Here is a 27,696-nt window from a genome sequence, read left to right as displayed (position 1 = left end):
CTGTTTTCCTCACGTAACCAGGAGCTGATAGGGAAAGTTTACATGTTTTTGAAAACTTTTGTTGGTACTGATAGATAATAATCTTTGAAGACATTACTCTGTTTGAGTCCTTGTCTTAGATCTTGTCCTAATTTATTTCATCTGCAATTTATACAATTGGAACTGGAGGACGGTTTGAATTGATACATACGTGACATGCTAACCAAGTCAAGGAGTTGAGACTGGGCAGGCTGTCTTTCACAGCTGTTGAGAGGAGCCATTACAGGTCTTTGCAGAATCCTTAGTTGAAACCTCCATGTAAATGTTAGGGCACATGACTGAGTAAGTTTATCAAAACATCATTACAGTTTCCTCCTCCTTCTGTCATTGTTCTGATCAGGATGATCAAGAGCAGATTTCTGTTTTCATTTCTGCAGAGAAGCTTACTCATGCCTCTTCAAAATTTTCTTAGTTAATGATACCTATTGTTCAATCATAAGTAATATTTAACAGTAAAATCTTTTACTTGGAGTAAGTTATCTTTGAGAAGGATTCAATTTGGGATTTCCTGTTGTTCAAGTAATTGTCATTTCTCCTCAGTTTGGAGAAGAAACTTCTAGGCTAAATTCTTAGGCAAGATGGTTGACTCTCTGTTACTTGGGCTTCCACAAGACAATGGGTACGTCCTTCCTGCAAATCTTTGTGTGGATTCCTGGGACCCCTTTATGTAGGACTCTCCTATTGCAACCACTCTCTCTAGTTTTTTTTTCACTTTTATTTCCATTTTATCAGTATAGAGCTCTTCCTTTCATTTTATTTATTTTATTTTGACTTATCAGATCGTAATACTTTTGGGTTGGAGAACACTTGCTGTTTTTTCTTGTACATTTCTGCCTTTAAAACTTGGCAATACTTGACTACATCATGCTGTCTACCCTTAAAAACCCACATACATGGATATGTTAATAGCTGAGCAGAAGCCAAACATTATATCCACTTTGTTATACCAGTGTGGTTTCACTAAAATGGCTTTAACAGAAATGAGGAGAAGTTTTATCAGGTTCCATCTCTGATTTTAATTCATGGACTGACCCTTGACAAAGCGCTTGCTTTTGCCAGGTCTCAGAGTCTTCATCTGTAAAATGAGAATAAAATTCTCTTGTAAGTTCTCATAAAGATTAACTGAGAGAATGTGGGAAGGCTCCTTGGAATGTGTGAGATCTTTGCATTAATATGAGGTATATGGCTATTCATCCTCAGTGCCTGTTTCTGGGGTCCCCATTAGCCTGAGCTTTAACTGTGCTTTTGGTCTAGGTGGCAACATCCTGTTGGAAATCCACTACAGAAATGTGCATTCCCTGGAACCAATTTCACTACTAGAAACCTATACTGCGAAATACTCATACATGTGTGCATACAACAACAAATGTTAACTAAAGCATTGTGATTGAAAAACTGGAAGCAATCTTATTTTTCCATCAGCAGGAAGAAAGTTAAGTAAATATCCATACAGTGGAGTACACTGTCACTATAAACAAGTTAGATTGATGTACTTTTCAATTGCATGGAAATGGCATCCAGACATATGTTCTACAAAAAAGCAATTCATAAAATAGTACATAGTGCATGAACCCATTTATGCTAAAGAAAAAGAAACCCACACAGAAATAGAACAAAACCAGATCTACATATGTAGTTATGTTTGTATATAAATTTGTAATGTCTGTGTGAGCTACCTCTTCTTATTGTGCCATGTAATGTACAAACTAAGGATTAAGAAATAACTTTTAGGGGTGAGAATGTAGCTTAGTGGTAGAGCACACACTTAGCATGTACGAGGTCCTGGGTTAGATCATCACCACTAATACACACACACACACACACACATACACACACATACAACAAACCAACATGATGTCTGGCTTCAAATTCTGGTATGATACTATGTGTATGATTATGAGCAAATGACACTTTTTTGTGCTTCATTTTTCCACCTCTACAATGGATGAAACAAATTTTTCCTAACTTTGATAATTTTTAAAAAATATTTATTTTTTGGTTATAGTTGGACACAATACCTTTATTTTATTTATTTTTTTAATGTGGTGCTGCGGATCGAACCCAGACCCTCACATGTGCAAAGCAAGTGCTCTACCGCTGAGTCACAACCCCAGCCCCCCAACTTTGATAATTTTCAATGCCTAGAAAAAAACTAGAACACATTTGATTCCCCTGATATTCAGGATAGTGTCAAATGCTCTTGTGAAGTTAGAATTTATTGCAGGCTAGTTGTTTCAGGATTTTTACTCTTGCTTCCTACCTCAGTTGGGACTCTATTCCCCTTGGCCATGGGGACTCTATTCTGATTTCTCTGTGTCCCCCACAGTGGTCAGCATTGTGCTCAGCACATGGCAGAGCCTGAAGATGTATGCTTTAAAAGAATAATGACTTCTTTGTTGTTTGACAAAAAATATAGGGTTTTGACTTGAATTTTTCTATTAAGTTATTCATTAATGTACCAATAAATTATTCATTAATTCAACAAACAACAGTTGAGTATCTATCACAGACCAGTGTAATAGGTTGTAAAAGTGTAAAAGCCCTATGTACATATCTAATTAGACTGAGTCCTCTCTACCTGTTGGTCTGAACTGGTACAAAGTTGGTACTCAGTCTCCAATACACTTTGTGCTGCCGTCCTTCTGCTTTGAAGAACTCTCTTCAAGACTCAGATGAAAACCGAGAGGGGAAGTCAGCAGGGCCTTGGAGAAGCTGGTGGGGCAGCCACAGGTAATTCTGAAGGCTGCATACCCTAAGCATCCTGTTCTCTGATTGAGAGACCTCCGATGGATGCTCTCATTACCACAGGGACAAAGTTTACACAGCAAGCCTGGTGGTTACAGGCCGCATCACCTTGCCACCATGCTTACTTCGGAACTCAGCCCACTACTTGGCAGCTGGGAAGCTTGGGGCCAAACACCCACCCTCTCTGCCTCAGTTTCCTTATCTGTTAAGGAGAAGTAATAATATAACCAACCACCATGGATTGTTTTGTTTGTGAAAAGACATGGTACATTTAAAGTACTTAGAAAAGTGGTTAGTATATTTAAGCAATTGACAAATTGTAGCCATTATTATTACTAAATTAATTTTATCAAGGTATAGTTAATAGCAATGTTTTATTCTAAAAAATTGCTAAGGGCTGGGGATGTGGCTCAAGCGGTAGCGCGCTCGCCTGGCATGCGTGCGGCCCGGGTTCGATCCTCAGCACCACATACAAAGATGTTGTGTCCGCCAATAACTAACTAACTAACTAATTAATAAATAAAGAGTATTAAAAAAAATAAAAAAATAAAAAATTGCTAAGAAAAGATTTTAAGTATTCTCACTACAAAAAATGAAAAGTATGTGAAGTGATACATATCTTAATTAGCTCAATTTAGCCAATCTACAGTGTATATTCAAAAAAAATGTTGTACAGGCTAAATATATACAATTTTATTTGCCAATTAAAAACAAAGTTAGTCTTATCAACAAATGAAGCAGCCAGATCACCAGTAAGGAGACACATGATCAAATAAAAGTGGAAATGGAGAGAGATTTTAGAAAACAGTGAATGAAGAGAATCAGGCAGTGTAACAGTATAGTTGACACAGGCCAAAGAATTGAAGAATCCTAGGTCTTCAGAGTCAGGATTCATTTATTCATTCATTTGGCCATCAATTGCATAACTATTTATTGAGAACCTACTATATGCCAGGAGCTTTTCTAGTTGCAAGTTCTATGCAATGACTATAATATCTTTGTCTTCACAAGCTATCTTTCAGTGGCAGAAGCTGGGCAATCTGATCCCCTTGTTACCACAGGAAGGGATTCCTGTGGTAGTGCACTAAAATTTGTATACCTTGTCCTCTGTTTTTGTATGTCTAGAGATGTGCCTTAATAAATAGGCACACTCTTCTGCAGTGGGAAAAGCAAAGTCTCTCTTAAAGTTGGTAAATATGATGCAGGACTAGAAGAGAAAGGAGAAACATCTATTGGCTTGGTATGTAAGCATCAAGAATGCAGCAGAGGGTTTTTTCTGGCAGAATTATGGGAAAACCCATAGGGCACTGAGCAGAACCTTGAATAGTAATGAGGGGGGCCTCCTGTCCCCATGCCAGGGAGATCTGGTGCTCTCGGATTTGGCCTTCCTCATGCCCTGTCTGTTCCTCCTACACTCTGCTATCTGTGCAGCCAAAGCTCTCCCTGAGAAGGAGGCAAACCTTCCCTCCAGGGAGGTTGAGAAGGATTGCAGTGCTTTGCTTCATGCAAATAGCTCCCCAGGGAAGGAGCCTTCACTGCCTGCTGTGTGGATAGACTGAGGAGCCCCCAAGGCCTGGCAGCAGGTCAGTAGCAAGCCAAGCTTCCCAAACTAGACAGAAGCACAGCTTTGTATCTGAACTTAATTTCAATTGCAGTAACGCATTCACTGCCTCCTATTTCTTATTTGAATTTAATCTCCTTGGATTACATTTTTTGTGGTCTATTCATCTAGCAAAATTCACGATTCAGGGGTTTTTGGTCGGCTGATTCACAGAGAGATCAGCCCCCCATTCTAGAGAGAAGGAAGAGGGCTCAGGAAAGTCAAATGACTAGTCAAGGTCAAGTAGCCAGTTGGTGAAAATGCTCAACTAGACAACAGAGCCACCGGTCTCCATCTAGGATTCTTTCTACCATACTAACATATTTTCATCAGCAATAGGAAAGTCTGATTAAAATTATCCCAGAAATCTCCTAGAATAGAGATCTTAAATATTATAGACAAAAGAAAGTACACAGATCAAGTAGTACCTGCCTTTGAAATAAACTTTAGTTTTAAAGTCCCCCCACCCCTTATTTTGCTTAAAATAATATCTGCCTTGACACAGCTATGGATCCGAGTTGTGTTCCAGTGGGTAAGCCTGTGTGTGTGTGTGTGTGTGTGTCTGGAGGTGACGTCAGTGTGGCTCCCTGGAGATTTCATGAGGATGACTCCTCTTGGGTTTTATTCAGTAGTAAAAATAATCTGTGGTGGTTTTGGTTTTCCTTGTCTTACGAGCTAGGGGAGTCAGCCAGAAGGCCACTGTCTCCTGATTTTCTATGTGGTCATTATCCTTATTCCATTCAGACCACATTTAAGGCCACTGGATCTTAAATGATCCTCCAAGGACTGTTCATGTGGTCATCGGGGGAGGGAAATGGAGAGGTGTGCAGGCAAGCAACACTGACCAAAATATTTCTTCTGAAAGCTTGTATACTTCCAATGTGAATTCACCACTGGAAGATTGCCATATTTTCTATTTTAAGGTTTCCATGTCTCTCATGTCACTGAGCTTCTCCTAATTTCTGCTGTGAAGTGTGGAGAGTGGAGATGAAGGTAATGGATCCTGGAATTTGAGTGCCTGACTTCAAATCCTGGTTCTGCATTTACTAATTATATGATTATGGGCAAATAACTTGATCTTTCGGTGTTTGTTTCCTATCTGTAAAATGATTTGAAAAATTTATCTGATTTAGACATTTGTTGTGAGGACTAATTAGATACCATATAGACACCCTAGAGAGAGTGCTGGGCATGCAGTAGCGACTTAATGAAAGTTACCTATTACTGTCCATATATTCTGCTTATATAGCCCAACATTATGGAAAGATACTAGATGGATGAGTCAGGAGACACAGGATGTGGTCCAGGATCTCACTTCTACATAACTGCATGAACTTGGGACAGCCACTTAATTCCAACTCATAGAACACAAGACGTGGAAGCAAGTGTTTGATCCAACATCCTCATTTTCCAAAATGAAACTAGGCATCAGAAAGAGGAAGACACTCAGAGTCTTCAGAGAGTCAGCGTCTGGCCAGAGGAGCCAGTGCCACTCTCTTGACTTCCAGCCCAGAGCTTCCCATCATTGCTTTGGAGACAGAAGACCTTGCCAAGTGTCCTGAATCCTGATGGAGACCTGAGGACTCTGGAGTTGACAGAAGAATGATTCCCTAACATGCTGTCTTGGGATTGTGCTCTCCCCCTCGCCAGCAGCAGCAGCCAGTAGATTGTAATATGTCACGGTTGGTATAAGTGTCAGAAACAGAATGGTGCCTTTAAAATGCTACCACACAGGGATTAGGGATTTAGTTCAGTGATAGAGCGTGTACTTTGCATACAAAAGGCCCCAGGTCCAATCCCTAGCACTTAAAAAATAAATAAATAAAAAATAAAAAGAAAGCTACTATAAGCCACTGCATCTATGGAGGTTTTAGTAAATTCATTCTAGGTCAACAGGGCAAAATTGAGCAGGTTCTTGGAGTCCAACAGCTTAATAATGATCTGTTTCCTCCTTTCCTTTCTTGGTTGCTGTCAAAGCAACTTCAAGTGACATTATCTCTGTCTTAGGCTGTAGAGGTCTTCTTCTGAACTCTCATTACAGGCTGTTGTCATCCCTTTCCTTCTCTCCTCGGATTCCCACTCAGATCCTGGGGTCATAGGTTGACCACATTATCTTCTCTTGAGTATGTGGCTTCCACCTGCAAGATCTTTTTTCTGTTCTGCACCCTGGCCTCAGCAGACAAGCAACAAAGCCAGTCCTCTGCCCATTATTCTAACTATATCCCAGGCTCCGGCTCTGGGTCACTGCACCTATTATGCCTCTCCATTGATTCTCGCTCAGTTCTTACAGCTTACTTCCCTGTCTGTAGGGCAACAATGGTCCCCTTCTGGAAGTGGTGCCTATTCCTTAAAAATTTCAAAGCACAAATGAACTGTAACTAATGGTTGGTACATGTCAGTGATGGTCTTACCTTCCTTATCAAGTTCCTTAAGAACCTTGTACTGAACATAATCTTATCTTACAAAGCATTTAGCTGAGTTCCCTGCCCATTGCAGGAGCCCAGTTAGACCTGCTTCAACAACGGTTGACTGGTTGGTGGGGTCAGAGTAAGGGGCTCAAGTCTTAATAAAAAGCCTAATACTTCCTAATCAAAAGTGCTAAATCCCCAGGTGACATTGTGAGTCTTTGGAAAATCAGTCAGCCAAGCATCCTTCTCTGGTTACAGCCATTCTAAGGCTTCTCAAAGCTTTTGCAAGTTGTTTTGAGAATTCTACTTTTTAGAAATCTGGTGTGACACATTTTCGAATTTAAAGCCAATTAAAATTTGCATTTGTTTTTCTGTTGGCAGATACCACCCATCCAAGATGGACAAGCAAAACAATTAATATACTTTTATAGTGCAAATAAAATTGAAGGACATTAAAATTAAAAGGCAGATGAGTGAAGGATCTCCAGGGTTTTCACTCACCCACTCATTCACTCAATCAGCAAACATAATTTGTGCAGTTTGATTTCTTGTGTTTTAGGAGGAAACATAGTTGTGTCATTTTGTTTATGCAAAATTCTGTATAGACCTCTGTTAGAGTCCCATGCTTCTGAAATTCTGTTGGCAAAACAGTGATCAGAAGTAGTTTGTGTTCACAAATCAAACTCAGTGTTTCCTTCCCTAACATCAAATTCTCAACTACAAATGTTATCCCCAAATTCGGGAAAAAAATGAGAAGAATGCAAAGATTAATCCTTGGAGGCCCTTAAGTAACTCTTTACTCCTGCATTTTCTGTTTGCTTTTTAAATTTTGTTTGCAGAGAATAATAGGTGGGTCCTTCTGTGCCTAATTAAAACACATGTAAATTGAAATTCTAAGACCAGTAATTGAAGGATGTACTCACTGGGTAATTTCTTTCTTTCTTTCTTTCTTTCTTTCTTTCTTTCTTTCTTTCTTTCTTTCTTTCTTTCTTTCTTTCTCAATCAGAGATTAAAGCAGCCTGAATTTATAATAGCATCTTGTGAAAGAAGAGGAGAGAAAAGCTGCATTGGTTTTAGTAAATAATGCACTTTGATGTCTCCAACTTGAAATCCATATTTTGAGAATCCTGGTAGATCTAAATAGTATTTGGAATAAAATTTTAAGCCCCAAAGCTGGGGCTATTTGCAGAGAAAAATACCCTTGAAAAGTGGATGTTGACATTCATCTTACACCTCCTCACTCTGTCTTACAAAAAATAAAAATTTCCATTCTTCTCTGTGAAGCTTCATAGTGTACATGTCACACGGTTGTGGTGCGTCCACTCTTCTTTGGGCTGCTGCCCACAAAGTTATTAATAGCTGCTAACCATGGCTTGAGGGTTTGGGCAATTCATGTATTTTGGGTAAGAAAAGGTAGGAGGCAGAGACTTTCCAGGAACACATTATTTCTTATGCAATTGTGGAAGCATTTTAAGGCCTTTTTTTTGACCAACAGAAATACCTGTGGGATCTAACTACAGTTAAAGATTGATGTCTTGAGGTTGGAATCTGTTGGTCTCATTAATTTTCTTTCACATGCAGGTGCTGTGATTCCATGTTAGAAATTTCATGGACCTTGGACCCTATTCACAGGCTCCTGGGCAACAGGAAGCTTTGAAATCCAATTAATATCAAGATCCAAGAATAGATTTCAAGAATTACTTTTCTGCTAAATCTGATGACAAAATTCCTTTTGTTTCTGCCTCGGGTCATAAGAGGGCATTTGTTTCAAACCAGATCTCAGACACTCGGGTTCCTTCTGCTGTCACATTGCGTTGGTGATGTCATGAGTGGTTACCATGGAGGTAATTATCTCGGTGTGGGAGATGTGTGAATTCAGGTGTGGAGAAACTCAGCAGTGAGAGATGGGTCCTTGAGAAAAAGAGACAAATACCCTGTCATTTCAACTTCCTTAGTAACAAAAGGGTGAAGAAGAAAAAAAAAAAGGGAATGTAAATATGATAACTGAAAGCTAGCTTTTGAACAACATGTTTTTTTGTGTTTTGCATGACATATTGGAAAGTCTTACATTTATTTTTTTTTTTTGAAATTATATTTTGGTCACATATCTTGTAAGAATGTTAAAAATATTTTTAAGAACGTTAAAAATAAATTTTATTTCCTTCCTTGGGGGAAAATATGGCCGTGACAGTGGAAGAGAATATTATATCATGAGGTCTGAGGAGAACAGAAAAATCTCCTGAATTTTGATACTCTAGGAGCCTTAAGGGTGATATGTTTTTGCCCAGTTTTGAGGGGGAAAAAAGGTCTGCTGCAATCTGCAAAAACACTACAAAAATAAGATACAGCCAAGCTAACAATGAAGCCTGACGGGATTCTGCTGGCATTTGAGAAGCGAGGGAAATGAGTCTGCGAAAATCCACAGGGAATTCTTCCCCCTTCGTGTTAATGAAGTACTGTACATTTCTTTCCTGGGACTCTGGGTGGTAGGGGTGAGGACTCGGGTGCTGCTGAGCAAGTATTTTAAAGAAATGATCCAGAATCCCCTGCCTCTGGCTTGGAATAATCAATGTCATTACTGCTTGTTTGGAAGCTTTGTCTTTTCTTGGAAAAGACCCAGGGCTGGCAGACTCAAGTAGTCAGTGTGGTGGCTGGTGACAGAGGGACCCTGCCAAGCAGAGTCTGGGTGCCCTTGAGCACAGGATTCTGTGTGAGAGACCTGGGTTCAAGTCCCAGCTTTGCAACTGCGGATTCTCTCTTTGACCTTCCCCAAAGCCCTTAATTGCTCTGCTTTTTCATCCTAAAAATCAAACTACACTATTGTAATAATAAACATATTGAACATTAAATATATTCTTAGGCTGGCTATAAATACAAGGTATTAAGACTTTATTATTTGCGGTTCCATGTCAGCACAAATATAGTTATTTTCTTGTCCTATGGTATCCTTCATGGAACTTTAGGGTGCAAGAGGGCACATTCTTTGGTGAGAATTGATACTGAAAGTCAAACTCTCCATGGCACTACTTTGGGGAGAAGAAGATAATGCCTGTAGTGATGGCTGAGTTGCTGCAGGGTCAAGTATGAACTATTTAGCCTGGTATGTGAGGCCTTATCGACTTGTTCCCCAGCCAAGCCTCTCATTCTCCCTTTCCTACTCTGTAGACCCTTTGCCTTGGTCAAATCTGATTTGTCCTTGGATGTACCTCTGGTCTTCCTTGCAGTTGTTTCTTCTTCCATTGCCCAAAACAATTTTACCTCTTCCCTGGATCACTCATCCCATGTCAATCCTTCCTCATGAACACCTGTTATTGATATGACATGTGCTGGGCAGGATGTGCACTACACGGGGACCTCTGCCAGGGCAGGGGGATGTGGGCTTAAATCCAGCCAAAATACACGTCCTGTTGAGGGACTCCATCTGCCTGAAGGAGAGACCCTTTTCTAACTAGAAAGAAGCACTGGACTGTAGTGTAATACTAATAGGGTTAACTTTGCATCTTTGCATCTTGCCTTATATTTTCTTGTGATTATAAGCTCCTTGAGGACTCAGGTTTTAAAATGTTTGTGGATATCTCTCATGAAGTAATGCACAATTGTTTTGGGTTATCATGAGTGCACTGGGTTCTGAGTCAGAGATTACTCTAAAAGCTCTTTGTGGACTGTGGTACTTGTTTTTCTACCTGTCAGTCCCTTGCACCTAGATGGTTCTTAACAAAGATAAATACATCCCCAGTAAATCTCTCATTGCTCTCTTATCTGTAGTAACAGGGAGAAAATATCAATACCATTATTTTTTATAAACTTCTCAGTACTTATATTGGCTTCTTGGATGAGAGATGAGGAATAAAATGGCAGTTTCCCCTCGGACTCTGACACTGGGTTTTAGATGAGGCTTTTGGATGTGGGCTGATCTTCTCATCTATTTCCAGAACTACAGTGCACCGGAGCCTTGTGGTGGATCAGAAAAATGAGCCTGTACTTACTGCCACTCAAGGACTCTGTGTGCAGGAGGAGAGTCCTGTGTCTCTGACCTCAAGATGTTCCTGGACTGTGAGTGAGGAAGACAGATGTGTAAACAAGTGGCCATAAACTGATAAAAGTGGTGCTATTGCCGCAAGAGCAGGTACAGAGGCTTATGAGGTGACAGAGACCTGTTCTCCCTGGGCAGGGCAGGTACAGCTGGAATGGCTGGAGAGAGGCTGACTTTAGTGATAGTCAGCTTTGTGTTGCCATGACCAAATACCTGACAAAAACAACCTGCAGAAGGAAAAGCTTACGTTGGCTCATAGTTTGAGAGGTCTCAGTCTGTGGTTAGCCAATCCACTGCTCTGGGCCTGAGGCGGGGGAGAACAGCATGGTAGAAAGGCTTGGGGAGGAAAGATGCTCAACATGTGGCAACCAGGAAGCAGAGGGGTAGGGGGAGGGAGAGGGAGGAAGAGAGGAAGAAAGGAGGGGGCCAGAAGATAAACCCTTCCAGGGCAGGTCCCCAGTGACCTGCTTCCTCCAACTAGCTCCACCTTCCAGTAGACCATTTAGCTATAAATGGATCCATCCACTGATGATATCAGAGCTCTCATGATATATACTCACTTCCCCAAAGCCCCACTTCTGAGCACATGAGACTTTGGGGGGACATTCTAGATAACAGTGATATAAAGCAATCTCATTCATGTCCATATCTTCCATGGCTATCCCTGTGCAGGTGACTCCTGAAACGCCTGCCTCCATCTACATGCATAGCTCCATCCCAGACCCAGCCATTACTGTTATTTCTATTACCTGGGAGCCTCCAAGGGCCTAGAAACCCATTCTGTCACAAACTGATCACAGGATTTTTTTTTCACCCAAATCTGATCATCTTCTGGTATTCCATCTTTCCTGATAGCACCACCCACCCATCTGGTTTGGTAAACTCTGGTTTGGTAAATTAATTTGCTTGGCTCGCTCTCTGCTCTCTGCTCCCAGCTCCCTGTCCAAGTTTGCATCCACATCTCTTGCCTGGAATAGATGCAGTTTCCTCCTCAGTGGACTCTCATTCCACCCCAGGTCCCCTAGCCCCTTGTCCTCATAGCATCTGGGATGATCATTTAAAAATGCAACACAAGTCTGATTGTGTCATATGCTTCCTAAACTACCCTCCTCCCCCCTTAAAACCTTTTAATGCTTTCTCATTTATTTTAGGTTAAAACCCCAAATCCTTGGCACAGCCTCTAAGGCCCCTCATGGTCTGGCTCCTGGTGACTTTCCCAGTTCCCTGGACAGCCAGCTCCTCCCTCCCCTGCCCCTGTCCTGAGTGTCCTGGGTGGCACCGGCCTGCTCACAGATCTCATGCCCAGGTAGCTCCCTTAGCCTGTAATGAATGCCCTCTTCTGTGGCTGTCACCCCTCCTCTCCTGTCCCTTTGCTTAATTCATCCCTTCTGATTTCTCAGATATCACTTCCTCCCTCATCCCCAGACTGCTTCAACCCTCTGCCTCCTATATCTAAAATCACATTTTCTTATCAAATATTACTGTCTGTATAAATAAATCACATCTTTATTTTTGTGGTTATTTGGCATCTTTTTTTCCTGAAAGATCATGGGCTCTAGGATCCTGGCTGGGTTTGCCTCCTACTACATGTTCAGTGCCCAACACGGTGTCAAATACGCTTTTAAACCTGCACTGAATGAATATGTGCATGATAGTTGTTCCAAAATGGACAGTCAGTGCCTGGGGCCACCATGTAGGAAGCTTTGAGGAGCAGTTCAGAACAAGCCTGTGGCTGAGGTAGGGCCTTGTAGGGGTTGGGGTACTGTGCAGCCTGTAATGTAAGGAGCTGACCAGCAAAGAGCAGGTTCTACATTAGTAAGCTCTGAGATGGGTGTGTTGTAGAGATACGAACGGTTAAGGATTTGGGGACCAGGAGGCATCTGATGAAGACAAGCTGAATGGGGCAGTCAAAGGAGAAATGGAGAGGTGGGAACATACACTTTTAGTATTTTTCATTTCCATTTTCTTCCCTGAGAGAGGCAATAAGAGTTCAAGGACTTTACATGACTTTAGGATTCTTAACCTGCCTGACCTGAACCTCACTGATGTACATGGGGAAGAGGGAGAGGGGTTGTGGAGCTGGTAGGTAGTGAACAGTGCGATAGAGTCCTGAATCTGTGGGTCTTTCATACATAGCCCTTGGAAAGTTGGGAGGTGTCTGTTTGGGATGCTTTAGGAACATATACTGGGTAGCTTATAAATAGCTGAAGTTCATTTCTGACAGTTTTGGAAGCTGGAAGTCTGAGATCAGAGGACCAGCATGGTTGGGTTCTGGTGAGAACTCTCTTCCAAGCTGCAGATGGCTGACTCTCATTGTATCCTCACATGGCAAAAAAAGCAAGCTAACTCTCTGGCCTCTTGTTCTAAGGGCACTAATCTCATTCATGGGGAGTCCACTTTCATGACCTAATAGCCCCGTAAAGTCTCCACTTCCAAATATCATCACATTGGAGGTTCAATTTCAACATATGAATTTGGAGAAGACAACAATATTCGATCTGTAACAGGAGGACAGAGTGATATTAGCCTGTCTTATTCTGAGACCTCTTTAGTGTTTGACAATAAAGGGTATATTGAGAAGGGCATAGTGTGAAGAGCAAAGTGGTCTTGGGACCAGGGAGACACCAAATGCATAACAAAGGGTATTTGCCTGGTCCTGGGTCTGTGGTCACCCATCTTACTTTGCTATTCTTTTCTATAGTTCCTAGAATTTAAATTACAAGGATAACATTAGGGTGGCAGAATAATTGAATGGGGTAGAATGTAAAACTCGATGCTACTAAATGTCAGCTCTTTGTAAATAAGTATTTTATTGATGTAGAACCTTCTTCTAGTATGTCATCGATATAGTAACACTGCTGTGTTAATAGTGTTTTATGGCTATTTCATTTTATGTCATTTGACATTTTAACACTACAAGCAAGGATGCTATATTTGGCTGTGCAAGGAGTGCCTTGCCCAATTCTGGTTGGCTCTGTTCACACAGGCATGGCATCTTCTGGAGTTGGGCAAGATGGCAACCCTTCCCCGTAAAGTGAGCAGGGCAGGCACTGGTCTGGCTCAGAATGGTGAAATGCCTTGTTTGATGTCATGTGATCAGTAAATGCTGGTACTGCAGCCAGGGTCCAGCTTCTGAATCTAAATCTGATCTTAATCTTGCTGCACTTCACTGCCTCCCAGCTGATGAGTGATTGAGTACATGGTGAACAGTATAGGTGCAAAGCTTCCACTTAGGAGCCAATGGACACACACAAATGATTTGTTCTGAAGGTCCCGGAGTCCCATCAGCAGAACCAGCAATCCTAATCCATAGTCCATTTGCCTGATGGGGTGAGGCCCAGATGACATGGCTTTGAGTATTTCTCTCCTTCCCTCTCTAACTCCCTCACATCTTCGTGGGTGTACCTCCCCTGCCTGCCCGGTTACCTCAGGGGATCTCACTTTCATTTATGACCAGGTCCTCCTATTGTATTAGATTTTCTTTTTTTTTTGTTTTTTTTTTTTTTTTTTTTTTTTTGTATTAGATTTTCACTAATAAAATTATAATTACACTGGGCATAAAAGTATAGAATAGTATTTAAAACAGAAATGAATTAACCTATCAGGGTAGAATGTCTGGTTTAGCTTGGAGAGTCATGAATGAGCCTGTGGGTCTGTATGTGGAAAGTCAGGAAAGGAATTTAGAGATTATATAATGCAAAGGAGGAGTTGAAGGCCCTGAAAGTTTGTGGAATTGCTGGGGGCCAGGGCCTGTAGTTTTTTCATTATAACACAATTCTTCTGGCCATTTTAAGTTGGGCGGGGTCTCTGCTAACATCTTTCTCCCCTTACTTGGCTGAGAATGGCCCTGTATTTGGACTAGATGTGTACCATTAATGTTTGGGGGAGCAGGAGGGCAATGTCAAGGGCAGAGGGAGTTCTGACAGCATTGTCCTGAACAGTGGCGTGACCCAGGATCCCTGCTTTTAAATGCCATTATGAAATGCCGTCCATCTAGAGCCTTTTCCCATCAGACTAATGCAGCCAGGGCAGAGGGGTGGGGTGGCGGCTGGCTGCCCGGGCAATCTCTCAGAGCCCAGGAGAGGGATTATGCTCGCTCGGTGGGCCTCATCACCATAATAAAAATGGGAGTTATGCTTATCGACTCATCAGAACTGCCCATTTAGACGATTACCCCATTTCCAATCCCATTTCAAGAGAAAAGAGGATTGCTTACCCCCACTCCTGGCAGGCTGTTTGACAGTGGCTTCATGAAGGGATGTGTTGGAGGTGGACAGGCGGCAGGCAGAGAGCTTTGCCCTCTTTATCTTCCAGATCTGGCAGGCCACAGCAGGATGGCTGTCCCCTGAGAGGTAGGGGAGGAGGAGAAACAGCCCAGCAGGGGTCTGGAGCAGTTGGCTGGCGTCACTAATTTCCTGTGGTAGAGTTTGCCTGCCAGCCAGGTCCATGACACTCTTCTCTTGCTCCTCTGTGTTCTCTCAGGTGTTACTAAAATAAGCGAATGAAACCTTGGGCTGTGCTAAGCTAAATGTGGTTATTTAACCTCATCTTTTTGGAACCCAGGTATAAAACAGCATCATTTATTTGGAACAAGACTGGAAGGAGGTCTCCCTGAGCAGCTGGAATACACATTATAGGCTTTCTCTCCTTGCATAGAAGAGACTTTGGGTGTCTGGCTCAGAGACCCCCTATGTATCAGGAGTTCTAACTAGCTTGCTCAGCTGATTTCTGACACTAGATCAGATTGGAAGCAGAGCATTAAAGGTGAGGATAGACTGGCACAAGCTGGAGCCCAAACTTAAGAGTTGGACCAAGGAGGTGGTATTCATCCAGATAACTGTGGATGGAGTTCTGCTCAAGGGGGATGTTGGAGGGATGGCTTCTGAGGTCTCCTCTAGTGGGTGCAGTTCAGGGCTCTCAGTGTCTTTTGATTGACTGTGATGGTGAGGGGCAGAGAAGAGGAGAAGAGAGACCTCAGTGGGCAGCTGGCGACTTGCAGGGTGAGCAGCCTTGTGTTTTGGGGAAGTCTTAAGTTTCAGAGCTCAAGAGTACTTGCCTGTCAGGTGTGAGGGCGCATGCCTGTAATCCCAGCAGCTCGGGAGGTGAAGGCAGGAGAATCATGAGTTCAAAGCCAGCCTCAGCAAAAGGGAGGCACTAAGCAACTCAGTGAGACCCTGTCTCTAAATAAAATATGAAATAGGCCTGGGAATGTGACTCAGTGGTCGAATGCCCCTGAGTTCAATCCCCAGTATCAAAAAAAAAAAAAGAGTACTTGCCTGCTTTTGCTAGACTCAGTGACTGTTCTCAACAGTCCTTCATTCTTTGTGAGCAAGAGTGAATTCTTGTAGATATTTCTGGCAAGAGTTCTGTGAGGCCTGGGGGATATCATGAATAGACATGGGCTTGGAATGAGACAGGCATGTGTTCCGGTTCCAGCTCCCTGCCAAGGTAGCTGGGTGACTGGTAAAATCACTGCGCCTCAGTTTCCTGCCCTGTCACCTGCTCTGGAAGTTCTTTATCATGCACTTGCCTGGCTATGACCCTACTCATCGATCTCTTTACTGCTTTCCAGGCAGAGTTATACCAGACAATCCAGGTAAAGCCTCTGGTGTGATGTAAACAGTAAATATCTTATAAACCTTGTAAACAGTAGCTGCTCAGTAAATGCTTTTCAATGTAGAAAAATAACCTTCCCTAGATCTCCGAAACTTAACATAAACATTGTGCTTGACACTCCCAGTGTGGGCCCCTACCTGGAGATAAGATTCTGGAGCAATGGTCTCCTGGGACTCCCTGAGAGCCACAGTTACCTGCTTCAAAGTGTCAAGGAGGCCACTTGATGACAGAGATGTTGGACTAAGTAGGCTACTTTTGGTCAACTTGCAAATTAAAAAGTCATTCTTCTCCCAAGGGAGAAGCTTCAAATTATGAACACCTTGGCCCAAATCTTCATGATCAGGCCACTGCCCCATTGCTATTGAATGAAAAGGACTCACCTCACTCTTTTCGTGGCCCACATATTTATACCTATTGTTGCTTGTCCTTGGAGACTGGAATACCTGGATTTTTATGTGTGTTAGTGATATTTTAGTGATATGTGTGTTAGTGATATTTTAGTGATATTTTTATGTGTGTTAGTGATCTATTTTGTGCCAGCTGCTTTTCCCACCTCACCTCTGACCCTCTCAATAACTTGCAAGTTAGGAGTTTTTATTACCATTCAAATGGGGAAACTAAGGTGTGGGGTGCTTAGGAACCTTATTGGAGTTTTATTGTGGTGGAGACAGGCTTGGTGCAAGGGTTGTGGACTCCAGGGCCTGAGCTCAGTCTGCTGGGTTTGGCAGCCTCGACATGGTTAGAAAACACTTCAAGAGAGCTTGCCCCCAAAGGCTCGTTCTTGCCTGGATGATTCTTGGTTCTATTCCTCCCTACATATTTCCAGGACATCTCAGTAAAGCAGGCCCCCATTGTCCCCTGTCTATATACCTGCAAGAGCCTCCCTCTGGATTGCTGGCCCCAGACTGTCCACCCACAGTGCTCCCACTGCCCTGTGCAGGATTCATGAGAATGCCCATTTTCAGTCTTGTCCATCCTTTGCCTGGCTTCCAGGATCTTACACTTTATTCCTCTCCCATATCTGAATTAGCCACACCAGTCTTGGCACGGCCCCCATGTGGACCATGGCTATTTCCACTTCAGTATGTTGAATCCTTCGTTGGAAACCCCAAGCCTTCTCTCTATGCCTCAGATTCCCTTTCCCTTCAATTCCTGGCTGGGCTCCCCCATGAAACTGGCACTGACTTGTCCCTTGCCCACCTCTCCCTTCTTAGATCGGCATGGCACCTGGGCATGCAAGACATAAGTTCGTGCAGAATACCCTTCTGGCTTGTGTGAGACCACGGGATATTTTCCTATATTTCCAACTCAGTTTCCTCATGTGGAATGCAGTCTTCTGAACGTCAAAAGCTCTTCCTCCTCTTCCTCTTTCTTCTTTTTAAATTTAATTTTATTTTTTGGGACTGGAGATTGAATCCAGAGGTGCTTTATCACTGAGTCACACACCCAGCCCTTTTTAATTTTTATTTTGAGACAGGGTCTTACCTAACTTGCTTAGGGTCTTGCTAAGTTGCTAAGGCTGGCTTTGAACTTGTGATCCTTCTGCTTCAGCCTCCTGAGTGGCTGTGATTATAGGCATGTGTCACTGCACATGACTTTTCTTATTTTTTAAAAAATCAATTTAGTGTGCAATAAAAGGGTCCTGCTTCAAGTGTTCAATTGGATAATTTTTGGCAAATGTATATGTCATGTAACCACTACCACGATGAAGACACAGAACATTTATGTCACCTCAGAAGTCCCCCAATATCCCTTTGTAGTCAATCCCTCCATCCCCAAACCAGGCTACCACTCACTGGATTTCTATTACCTTAGGTTAGTTTTGCCTGGTCTTGAACTCCTCCTGCACCCAACCACAAAGCATAGTCCTTTGTGTCAGGCTCATTTTGCTCTGCACAATATTTTAGAGATTCTTCCATAATATATCAAGAGTACATTATTTTTTGTTGTTGTTGTTGCTGAGTTGTATTCCATTGTTTAGATAGACCACAACTCGGTTGAGTCACCTGTTGGGGGACTTTGGGATTATTATTAACATTTGGCTATTGTGAATGAAGGGCTAAGAATGTTCTTTCTATGTTTTTTCTAAGTCCTATCGGATATATGTATTGTATTTTCTTCTAGGCTTACCTTTTATTTTAACTGATGCCCTTGAAAATGAGAAATTTTATTTTGATGAAATCCAATTTATTAATTTTCATTACTTTTTTTCTGTCTTGTGAAACCCTTATCTGCCCCAAATTTGTACATATCTTTTCCTAAATTTTCCTCTAGAAGTTTTATAGTTTTGGCTTTTACATTTAGCCCAGCATATTATCTGTGTTGTTGAATGTTCCATGTGCATTTGGAAAGAAATGTATACTTTTTATCTAGTAAATGAATGTCATTTAGGTCAGGTTGGTTGACAGTGATATTCAAGTCATATATTTTTTCATTGATTTTCTGTCTACTTGTCCTATGAATTATTGAGAAGACTGTTGAAAACTCCAACTATAATTTAAATTTGTCTGTTTTTCCTTTCATTGCTGTCAGTTTTTGCTTCGTGTATTTTAACTCTGCTATTGGGTGAATACTCATTTAGCTTTGTTTTATCATTTTGCCTGAAACTGACCTCTCTATTCTTATGAAATGTCTCTCTTTATCTCTGGTGATAGCCCTTGTCTTAACTCATTAAGTCCTAAGTTTTTAATTCTGTGAATATTTCAATGAGATTGACACAGGTGTATTAAAATAGGTTGGAAATTATAATCTAGAGCTTATGTAGCCTTTATATCTATTTTTTCATATATACATCTAAAAATATATGCAGTTTTCAAAAACTCAAAACACTTATTACTTTTCTCAATTAATAGAACTCTAAAAACAATATTTATTTTGAAATGATCACAAATGGTATATTTGTTGTTCAATTTAAGTGGTTTTTTTTTTGGGGGGGGAGGCGGTAATGGGGATTGAACTCAGGGGCACTCAACCACTGAGCCACATCCCCAGCCCTATTTTGTATTTTACTTAGAGACAGGGTCTCAATGAGTTGCTTAGCTCCTTGCCATTGCTGAGGCTGGCTTTGAATTCGCAATCCTCCTGTCTCAGCCTCCCTAGCTGCTGGGATTATAGGCGTGAACCACCACACCTGGCCAATTTAAGTTTTTATGGGAGTTCTACACATAGTATGATGGGACATATGGGTTAAATTATATTGTCTGCATTGCATAGCTCTTCCAGCTACAGAGTTTGCATAGTTGTCGTTTCCCTATACTTTAACTTTTTAATTATGAATGTTTTTATGCATAAGGTGAATTTCTTGAAGAATACAGCTGTTTCTTCTTTGTTCAGACTGACAGTTTCTACATTATAATTTTTATGGTTTTTCCATTTACATGTAACATACTTATTGAAATGGTTGGTCTAAGTCCATCATCTTGATATTTGTCTTCTTCATTTGAAAAAATTTTCCTCTCTTGCCTTTTATTGAATTGAATATTTTTGGATTCCATTTATATATTATTTTTCATTTTATTATTATTATATTTATTTAAAATTAAAAATCAGTTGATTTTGTATTTTCTGTCTGTAGGTATAGTTGTCCTAAGGATTGCAATGTTTTTAACCATCAAAGTCTACCTTCAAAAATAATACTTTACATATAATGAAGACCCTTGAAAGAGTATACTTCCATTTCCCCTCCCATGCTGTATACTATTATTGTTATACATTTTCATTTCTTCATATATTATAAACTCCATGCTACATTTTTGTTATTTTTGCTTTAGAGAATTATCTTTTTTTAAAAAAATAACTTTATTTATTTTTGTATGTGGTGCTGAGGATCAAACCTAGTGTTCACGTGTGCTAGGCAAGTGCTCTACCACTGAGCCACAACCTTAGCCCCTAGAGAATTATCTTTTAAAAAAATTTAAATGAAAAAATATTTTATATTTACTAACATATTTGTATTTCCTGTGTTCTTCTTTGTGTTGAAGAGACTGAAATTTTATTTGGAATCAATTTCTTCAGCCAGAAAACATTCATTTATCATTTGTTAGATGAAGTGCTAGTCTGCTGGCAATGAATTCTCTCAGAATTTTGTTCTTCATTCTGAAAGTATTTTTTCTCTGGCCACAGAAACTGTATCAACACTTTTTTTCTTTTAGGATTGCAAAAAATCATTCCATTGTCTTCTCGCTTGCATTATTTATGATATAAAATAAGCAGTAATTCTCATATTTCCCCAAGTCTCTAATATGTCTTCCATACCTGCTGCTTTGAAGATTTCTTGTAATTAGTTTCTAGAAATTCAGTTATGTTGCATGTTGGTGTGGTTTTCTCCCTATTTATCCTGCTTGATATATATTGGAGTAGAATCTTTGAGTATACAGTTTTCATTAAATTTGTAAAATTTTCAACTATTATTTTTTCAAATATTATCTTTCTCTATTTCTTGGACCTCAATTATTTCTGTTCTTTGACAAGTTACTTAGGCTCTCTTCATTTTTTTTTCAGCTTATTTTTTCCCCCTGTAATGTCAGATTGAATAGTTTCTATTGTCTTTAAATTCACTGGTCTTTTTTTTCAGCTGTGTCTAAAAGGATATTAATCTATCCAGTTAATTTTTTATTGTAGGTATTCTAATTTGAGCCCTAGAAGTTCTATTTTGATTAAAAAAAAGATTCCATTTCTCTTCTCATTTGGTTTGTTTTCTTTTAACTCTTTGGAAATATTATAGCTATTTTTAATTCCTTGTTTGTCAAGTCAAACATATATGTTATTTCTTAGTCTATTTCTAGAAATGAACTTTTCTCTCGTATGGCTTACAATTTCCTAGTTCTTTTCATTTCATGTCTAATAATTTTTAATTGAATGCAGAACACTGTTATTAATTGGATTTGTTGTTCTTTTAGAGAGTGTTGAGTTTTGTTCTGACAGATAGTTAATCTGCTATTATTAAGTGAATATCCATCTAGATTTGTTGGTTGTTCTATTTAGCACTACTTGTAAGGCCTGCATTTTCTGGGTTCTCTACTGGATTCCCTGGTAAATTTCTTCATTATGGTTAGTTGGAAGATGAATGCCTCCCATCTGTTTATGGGTCCTGATAGTTCTTCATCTTGCAGTTATCTGGTAGTTATTTTTTTTTCTGGTAGTTGTTCTCTGTGTAGTTTTATGGAGTCATAGCCTCCAAATGTGCAGGTTCATATTTACAAAAAGATTCAAGGCCATCTAGTGAAGATAACTGAAGCTCCTTATCCTTGAAGCAACTTCTCTGGTATTCAAATTCCAGACACCTCAGCCTCCTTTAAATCTGATCCCTGTTTCTTCATTTCAGGAGGACCCTATTCTGTTTGGATTTCTCATCCTTATTCTGGGGTCTGGCAAAAGGCTCTAGAAAGAACATCAGGGACTCATTTTTTTCCCCTTCACTTTGGCACCAATACATCTACAATGCCTACTGTCCAAGATCCGAAAATAATTATTTCATATACTTTCCCCAGTATTATACAAGTTTTCAGTGAAAGGGCTGGTTGGTACCAATATTTCCCATTCAACCTAGAAGTTAAGTTCTAAGTACCATTTTTAAAACAATTTCTAATAGTTGCAACAGTTAATTAGTGCTGATCACAAAACCGGATTACAGAAATCCTAAGGATCTGCTGACCTATGATTTGATGTTTTTCAGGTCTTCTAGGACAGAATATGACATTGGAAGAGGAGTTTCTTGAAGGATCAAACCCTAAAGACATTGGACCTCTTTCTTTGGGAAGAGTTGAGACACATACCTCTGTCATAGCTATAAGGTTTTGGAAATCATTGTTTTTTTTTTTTCCTTTGTGAACTTCAAGTCATTTGGTCATTTGGTCTAGGAAACATCTTAACAGGTTCACATAAGGTAAAGTTTATTTATTTATTTATAGCTTTATAGTTATACATAGTAGTTGGGTTCATCTTGACAAACTCATACATGCATGGAATTCAATTTCAGTTTATGATCACCCACCCACCTCTTCACTTCCCCTTTTCTTTCCAATTTTCTTTTCTCTACTCTACTGGTTTTCCTTTAGCTTATCTATTTATTTATATTTGATTGGTTCTTTCTACCTATGCATAAAGGTGAAGTTCCCTCTGGTATAATGATATATGCCCATAACATGATTTTCTAAGAGTTCATTCTACATTGCCTTCCCTTCCCATCTCTCCACTTTGTCTCTTAATCTCCTTCTACATTACTAATCTTCCCTTTATTTTTATGTTATTCTATCCTTCCCTTCTCTTTTTCTTTATTTACTTTAGCTTCTACATATACATACCTTGAGTTTCTGAGTTTGGCTTATTTCACTTAGTGTAATATTCTCTATTTCCATCCATTTACTGGCAAATGTGATAGCTTCATTCTTTTTTATGGCTGAGCAGAACACCATTGTATGTGTATTATTATATATATCTATATATCTTATATATAATAATTTATATATAAAAGCATATATATATGTGTATATATATACATATATATATAATTTCTTAATCCATTCACCTATTGATAGGAACCTAGGTTGATTCCATAATTTAACTATCGTGAATTGTGCTGCTATAAACATTGAGGTGGCTGTATTGCTATAGTGTGCCAATTTTACATCTTTTGGGAAAATGCCAATGAGCGGAATACTGGGTCATGTGGTGGTTTCATCCCTGGTTTTTTGAGGAATCTCCATACTGCTTTCCAGATTGGTTGTATTAGTCTGAAGCCTCACCAATAACATACAAGTATACCTTTTCCCTCACAATCTTGCCAGCATTTATTATTGTGTGTGTGTGTGTGTGTGTGTTTGTACTGGAGGATTGAACCCAGGGACGCTTAATCTCTGAGCCACAACCCCAACCCTTTTTTATATTTTTTTTTTTTTAGAGATAGGGTCTTGCTGAGTTGCTTAGGGCCTCACTAAACTGCTGAGGCTGACGTTGAACTCACAATTTTCCTTCTTCAGCCTCTTGAGCTGCTGGGATTACAGGCCTGTGCCACTGAGCCCAGCAATTGTTTGTATTCTTGATCATTGCACACAAAGCCAAGTTTATGGGGAATCTAGTCACTGCCATTAGACTATCTGTCCTTAGGAATAAGTGGTGGTTGTGTGGACTCAATTAAATTTTATTGAGAGGTCACAATGACTCAGCAGTCCAACAGGAAGTTTGACCAAGGGAGCTTCACGGTATTACCTGGGCCAGTACACTAACAGGAGTGAAAGATGCTGGGTTTAGAAAGGTAAGAGCAAAGGAAGTGGGAGGTGACTGGTAGAGCCAAGAAGACCTCAGAGTTGAAAAGTCAGGGAAATGGGAGAGGGCAGTGCCATCATGATTTGCTTCGTGTACAGGAAAATGAGAACAACCTCTTGGGTTTAGAGAGCATGAGAGGGAAGAAAAAGGGAGGATGAGCACATTGGTTCATTTACCAAATATTGTAAATGTCTGTAGCCTACCAGGCACCAACAGGGGCAGTTTCCAGTGTCCTCAGGAAAGATAGTGTTGAGACGCATACCTTTGTCTGTAATTAGAGTAGGAGCCAAACAGGCCATATCTCCCTTTGTGGTTTTGTGGCTGCATCCTGTTCTCTCTCTGCACCTTGGTGAGTTTCACATTCTTAACCTGGTTTTCACTACCATGTGATCTGAAGAATCAGAATACCTGGGGCTCCTTGCTCCCTCTCTAGAAGCAGTGACTGATTGTGTGTTCAGGGTTGGGCTAGGGAAGGGATTATAGGGGCTAAATTAGACTATTTCTACTCAACTGGTAGAGAAAATTCATATGTTCTTAGGATACTGGTTGTTTTCTTTTGGGAAAAACTTCTAGGGGCAAATAATATTTCATGACATCATGGAGGAGGATTTTTCAGAGAAAAAGCAGGCCTGGGTGTGGAACTGTGGAAGTCCATGAACTTGGGAGCCACACAGACATTTTTGTTTTCAAATCCTCCCTGCGCTTCTCATTACCTATGTGATTTTGGACAAGTTACGTCGCCTCCCAAGGACCCAGATTCCTTATGTTAAGGTTATCTATAGGAACAGAACCAACAGGATATGACTATGTATAATTATAAAAAGGGATTTATATATTGCTTACAGGATCTGAAGCTGGAGAGTTCCATAATGGCCATCCGCAGGCTGGAGAGCTAGAGGAGCCAGCAGAAGCTGGAGCCTCAGGAGCCTCCAAAGAGGAAGAACTAATGATGCTGCTGCAGTCCAAGGCCAAAGGCCTGATATTGCTGGATAATTGCTGGTGGGAGACCCGCTAAAAGAGTGAAGAAGCTGGAATCTGATGTCCATAGGTGATGGTGGTAGATAGATGCACCTGCTCAAGAAGAGTCAAATCTGCATCTGCTGCAGCTCCCCCTTCAGATTTTTGTTCCATCTGGACCCCCAGCCACTGGACAGCCATGCCCACATTCAGAGCAGATGTCCTTCCTTGGTTTGTTGTCCTACACACCATTCATCTTTGAAAAGACCCTCATGGACATAGCCAATCCTAGGGGTTTCCTAGGTGTCTGTCAGTCCAATCAAGTTGACTATCCTGATTAACCATCACACTTACCTACACAGAGGGATACTTAGTCATTAAGAAGACCAAAAAGAGGAATGTGAAAAGACCCAATTGCTGGAAGAAGATGGGTAGATATCCACTGAATCCTTGGTTTTATGGTGTTGTTCCTTTACCCCAAATTCACACAAGAAAGAGGATTCTTGTGGACAGGGGTAGCAGGAATACCTGTAAAGTCTCCATTTCCTCAGTGCCTTCTGGGTGAGGCAGGAGCATCAGGGAAAGAGCATTCACTAGTAACTTGGATTCCCATTAGCAGGCTCTTAGAGAAATTGAACCCTATATATCTTTACAGCTCTATCCTTAAAAGCACTATTTCTTCTACTCTCCTGGGCCTTCTGAGGCAAGCAAATAGGTAATTACCTCCTTTTGGCCAGCTAAGGAAACCGACCCAGAAGTGGCTTGTCCAAGATTACCAGCTCTTTCCTCTTAGAGCTCGGTCAGTTGGCTTTCAGGAGTCTGCTTCCCTGTAGGCCCTGATTTTGAGCATCAGATTACTGTGGTCCAAGAAGATGCCTTTTGAGATGGTATCCTCCTGTTTGTCTTTATGAGACCATGGAGTTCAGATATTTGAGGGCCCTTTAGACTTCTTTAATGTAGAATTCACCCTCCTGTAAACTCGCATTCTGGGTGCTGAGTGTTGATCGTGAACCCAATAGGGCTGCCTAAGACACAGTTCTGTGGCAAGAGGGTGGCTCACAGAACATCTGACTGATGGCTGAGGGTACTGGATATTCATCTCCCAATTGCCACTCCTCAGTGGTTCACATGGGTTCTTTCCTGAGGGCATTGACTCCTCCATACTTTTAGCTTGCCGCATGCATGGGCTGGCCTGTTCCTGCCATTGGAGAATTCTCTTGAGTAGCAATACACAGATGTCTGATGTAGGAAGCTGTCATGTGTGATGACTACTAGTGATGTCCAGGATGGGCCACAGTACTTGCTGCAACATCCCAACATGATAATCATGGTAATATGTATGGGTCTCCTCTCCTTAATCATTTGTTAAATATTTATTTATCATCTACTACATGCTAAGTGCTATGCCAGGAGTACTGGGGATCTGGTAGCCTACAAGACAACCTGCTATATATAGATAGTCACACATGACAAGTTCCAGGGCACTTCTATCGAGGCCAAAAATGCAGCCCCACAATCTAATGTTTCCCCTCAGCTATTTCAAGCCCTATCCATACTCCTCCAACCCCCTACCTCACCCAGCAGCCCCACTGAGCTCACTCCCATCTACCTACCTTGCATTGCCACTTGACTGTCTCCAGACTCCTCGACATGGCAAGTTCCCCAAACCTACTTCCTTTCTTGTCTTTTCTGTCTCAGGGAATAACATCACCATTTACCCATTTTCCCTGAAATTCTTGTCCATTCCTTTCCTGTGCTGCCCCCATCCCAGTAGCTACTAACAATGATATGCATACTAAGATCTAATGCAGTGCAGGTACTGTTCCAAGCATGTTGTCTGAATTACTTAATTTAATTCTCACAACTCCAAAAGGTACAGATTTTCACTGTCCCCATTTTACTGATGAGCAGACTGACAGTAAGTGAGCCACAGTTACTAGCCAGTTCATGGTGGAAGCAGGATTGAACCAAGCATCCAGTATCTAGAACCTGCTCTGTCTTACTCCCACAGGATCTCCCAGTCCAGGGGGAGGGTAAGGTATTAGACCAAGAATTCTACAAATAATTATTTAATTATCATGGTGATGAGAGATATAAAGGGGAGATGCATGAAGCTCTGTTTACTTAAGACATCGGGGAGACTCTGCTGGTGAAGGGAGTGTTTCCTCAAAGATGTACCCTTCACATGGAGCCTCGTGGGGTTCTCCTCACAATGCAAGAGAGGGGCCTCCTGGAGGAGGAAGAGAATGTCCATCACAGAACCAAAGAGAGCACGTTGTTGCCATTCTCTTCTCATTCCTACGTGGCCTGCGCCTGCTTTCCATAATGTGCAGTGTGACCTGGTTCCCTTTAACCTAATTCTTTCCCATGTTAGCTCACAGGAAGTTGTTCTGATTGCTTCCCTATGCCTTGGATCCAGGCTTGGCAAACTTCTGTACAGGGCCAGGTAGTAAATATTTTGGCTGTGTGGGTAAACAGTTTCTGTCACAACTCTCCATCTCTGCCACAGCAGCACGAAAGCAGCCACAGACCAGATATCAGGTGAATGAGTGTTACTGTCTATGTTTCAATAAAACTTTATTAATGGACACTGAAATGCAGATTTCATGAACTTATCACATGTCATGAAGTATTCTTCTTCTTTTGATCCTTTTCCAACCATTTGAAAAAACATGAAAGCTGTTTTTAACTTGTGGACTGCCCACGCAAAAACAGATGGTGGCCTGCCTTGGGCCTGCAACTGTGGGTCGCTGATGCTGCCCTCAGTCCATCTTTCCAAGTCTCCTCTAGACATCACTCTCCTCTCGCCTGGTCCCCAAGTCCCTGGTAAAATGAATGGCTCCCAAAACCAAGCTTTTATCTCCCTGAGGAATCGGCCCTCCTTCCTGATGTTCTGATTTCCATTAAAGACCTGAAGTGTCTCTCCACTAATGGATGTTGGGGCAGAAAAAATGCCTGAGAGCCCTGTTCCAGCCATGCTAGGCCACTGTCACTTCTCAGATAGGCCCAGCATATTGCTGCCTCTGCTGAACACT

The 27,696-nt window shown here is 41.1% G+C and overlaps 1 long non-coding RNA gene across 1 annotated transcript; it reads left to right on the top strand.

The window, feature by feature from the left end:
- The first annotated feature begins 10,747 nt into the window (after positions 1 to 10,747).
- Positions 10,748 to 27,388, top strand: LOC308637810. The gene is made up of 3 exons (XR_014019689.1): positions 10,748 to 10,918; positions 22,116 to 22,325; positions 24,550 to 27,388. It is a non-coding gene; the product is annotated as an uncharacterized lncRNA (long non-coding RNA).
- The last annotated feature ends 308 nt before the right edge of the window (positions 27,389 to 27,696 follow it).

The sequence above is a fragment of the Spermophilus citellus genome (assembly GCF_964194105.1).
Source record: "Spermophilus citellus genome assembly, chromosome: 18".
In the NCBI taxonomy this organism is placed as follows: domain Eukaryota; kingdom Metazoa; phylum Chordata; class Mammalia; order Rodentia; family Sciuridae; genus Spermophilus; species Spermophilus citellus.
Note: the sequence above shows the minus strand (reverse complement) of the source record. Positions and strands in the feature narration are given on the sequence as shown.